Here is a 3,685-nt window from a genome sequence, read left to right as displayed (position 1 = left end):
ATGATGTCCTTGTGTGCCCCTATTGGTGCCCTGTGATATGATGTCCTTGTGTGCCCCTAGTGGTGCCCTGTGATATGATGTCCTTGTGTGCCCCTATTGGTGCCCTGTGATATGATGTCCTTGTGTGCCCCTAGTGGTGCCCTGTGATATGATGTCCTTGTGTGCCCCTAGTGGTATCCTGTGATATGATGTCCTTGTGTGCCCCTAGTGGTGCCTTGTGATATGATGTCCTTTGTGTGCCCCTAGTGGTGCCCTGTGATATGATGTCCTTGTGTGCCCCTATTGGTGCCCTGTGATATGATGTCCTTGTGTGCCCCTATTGGTATCCTGTGATATGATGTCCTTGTGTGCCCCTAGTGGTGCCCTGTGATATGATGTCCTTTTGTGCCCCTATTGGTGCCCTGTGATATGATGTCCTTGTGTGCCCCTAGTGATGCCCTGTGATATGATGTCCTTGTGTGCCCCTAGTGGTGCCCTGTGATATGATGTCCTTGTGTGCCCCTAGTGATGCCCTGTGATATGATGTCCTTGTGTGCCCCTAGTGGTGCCCTGTGATGTGATGTCCTTGTGTGCCCCTAGTGGTGCCCTGTGATATGATGTCCTTGTGTGCCCCTATTGGTACCCTGTTGTGCCTGTGGCACATAATAATGATGATAACAATAGTAATAATAATGATAATGATGATAATGATAATGATAGTATTCCAATGTATAGAGCGCCTGTCCATATAATGTCCATATATGTCTCATTTCCAGCTAACACAGTCCCTGAAGACAGACCTTTGATCTGAAACGTTGAGCACCTTTTATCAAAGGTGAGTCTTAGTTTACAAATCACAGTTTTCTGGGTTGTTTTTTTTTCTTTCTTTATTTTTTTATAAACTTTCTCCATTCGGTGTTTTTTATATACTCAGCAGTCATTTTTCAGTTCATCGTCGTGCAATTTACATTACAGCAACATACCCAGAAACAAAAAACCCAGCAGACACATGCACACACATCAGCTCATGATGTTTCTGGCGCATGTCGCTGAGTTGAAGTTAGTCGTGGCACTTCCCGTGTAATTGTATTGTATTCCATTTTGTCACAACAGATTTGTCTGTGTGAAATTCGGGCTGCTTTCCTCAGGAAGAGCGCATCGCTACAATGAAATACCCCCTTTTTTTCTGCCTCCTTCGGATATAGCGATAACTATAGTAACATCATAACAACATACGAACACCGTCTACCACGATTGCAATAAATACAACAGCAATAACGATAACAACTTAATAACTACAGCCAAGATGACAGAGATAACGATAGCAGCAATACATCAGGACGGCGGGAAGAGATAGCAGTCACAAAATATCGACAAGAACAGAACAATCACAGCATCACTTTCCAAATCCAACGAAAAAGAACAACAAAAAAACAAAACCACCACCACCACCCCCCAACCCCCCCCCCCCCCCCCCCCCCCCCCCCCCAAAAAAAAAAAAAAAAAAAAAAAACAGCGGCAGGCACTAAAACAAAGGAGGGAGGATCAGAGGAGACCCAATTCATTACAAAAAAAAAAATCCATCATGATTATGATGATATTAATGTGCATGTTCTTTTCAAATTCTCAGAAGTTGATTACACTAGAAATAATGAAGGCAAGATTTTTTTTTTGATTTTTTTATCAGGCATTGCAATACTAACAAACGAAAGTTTTGTTTTGCTTTCAGAATTGCTAATTTTTTTAGAATGTGCTGCCTACTAACACAAAATATGCACCAGATATCAACAGCTTTAAAAAATAAAAAAAACCAACCTCCTAGATGAAGACCCTAAACTGAAAGACCTTTTCTTTGATGTAGATTGAATATAATGTTATATTATAAGATAGGCATGCAATCAGACCTAAACAAAGTTGAAAAATAATGAGGGGACACAGATGCGAGGCCTGAGGCCAAAAACCAGTCCCTACTACTACTGCTACTACTACTACTACTACTACTACTAAAGTTAATATCAAAGAACACAACAGACCTGACGACAGTTCACACAGACAACATAACCAAAAGCGACAAAAGCGACAAGCACAGCTTCAACAACAGCGAAACACTTTCGTTGCACGGAAACCTAAAACAGAAGTCGTTTCGTCTTTCACTGTCAATAAATCACATTGCTACCACGTGTCAATGTGTCAGAGCTAGAAAGTTTATAGACACCTCATGCGGATCTGCTGCCAGTTTCAGTTCAATCGTGGTCTAAAAAAAAAACAGCAACAACCGGAAACCAATCAATAGATGGTCTACCTGCTACATTTTTACAATGCCTTTGAACAGGCTCGTCTTGATTGTAAAGCTTTTAATATGTCATCAATGTTGTATTATCAAGACAAGAGTGCATAAGCATCCTTTGTGTGTTTTCTTTTTATATTCTTTTCTGTTTTCGTTCTGTGTGGCAGAGCCAGGGTGTTGGTGAGAGGAGGAATTTCGTTTTATGTCCGGTCACACACACTGATGATTGTAGATTAACTGGGTGTTGGTGAGTGTAGTATGATCCTTTGATATGATACGGATACTTATATTGCGCCTATCCTCGGTCGAAGACCAAGCTCTAAGCGTTTTACAAACAGTCATTTTGCACTGCAGGCTGGCTAGCTGGGTTGAGCCGATTGTCAGCTGCCATTTGGCGCTCATCATTCGTTTCCTGTGTCATTGAACCAGGTTTCATTTACGCACACATACACACTCATATATGCATGTAACGTTTTACGTGTATGACCGTTTTTGTTTATTTTGTTTATACACACAAAGGGGGTTCAGGCACTGGCAGGTCTGCACATATGGTGACCTGGGAATTCGAAAACACGCTCTGTCAGGCCTTGAGAAAAAAAACACAAAAAACAAAGAAACAACACACATATATTTATATATATGCATGTTTGTGTGTGTGTGTGTGTGTGTGTGTGTGTGTGTGTGTGTGTGTGTGTGTGTGTGTGTGTGTGTGTGTGTGTGTAAAAGAAAAATAAATAAACAAATAAAATAATAAGAAGAGCTAAAGATAATTAAAGAAGATATATATATATATACTGGCGACTGTGCCGGGATTTGAACCAGTGGACTAAAATTTTCTCGCCTACTATGCGGACGCGAGAAAATCTGAGCGCACTGGCATATTGTGGATGTGGACAACAGTGCTGTCATTTGCTGAGGTGGAAAACTATTAATGTATATTTGCGTGTTTGTGTAAATGGGCATTTTTTGTTGTTGTTCTTTTGACACCACTCTTCCAGTGTGTATGGCATGTGTTAAAGAAGTATGTAACGTTTCGATGCTCAGGTATAGCCACCACGTGTTTTTATGTATTCCACCAACAAGTCAACGACTTTAGTCAGCCTATGATCGTTTCATTAAATATTCTATTGATCATCTGCAAATGATCTGGCCTTTGATTTGATGGACACTGGGAGGTCATTGATGTAGAGAATGAAGAGACAAGGGCCGAGGACCGAGCCCTGGGAAACACCTGAGTTTACTGGGATGTATTCTGAGCTAACTCCCTACACCACAACTGCTTGTTGCCTGTCTTCAAGAAAGTTTTTAATCCAGGTGTTAACCTGACCTCGAATTCAGTAGCTCTGTAATTTATGTACAAGCAGGGCGTGGCTGACCTTGTCAAAGGCCGTGGAGAAGTCAAGGACAATTGTATCTACT

The sequence above is a fragment of the Babylonia areolata genome, chromosome 33 (genome assembly GCF_041734735.1).
Source record: "Babylonia areolata isolate BAREFJ2019XMU chromosome 33, ASM4173473v1, whole genome shotgun sequence".
Lineage (NCBI taxonomy): Eukaryota > Metazoa > Mollusca > Gastropoda > Neogastropoda > Buccinidae > Babylonia > Babylonia areolata.
The sequence above is the reverse complement of the archived record's forward strand: the minus strand, read 5'-3'. Positions refer to the sequence as shown.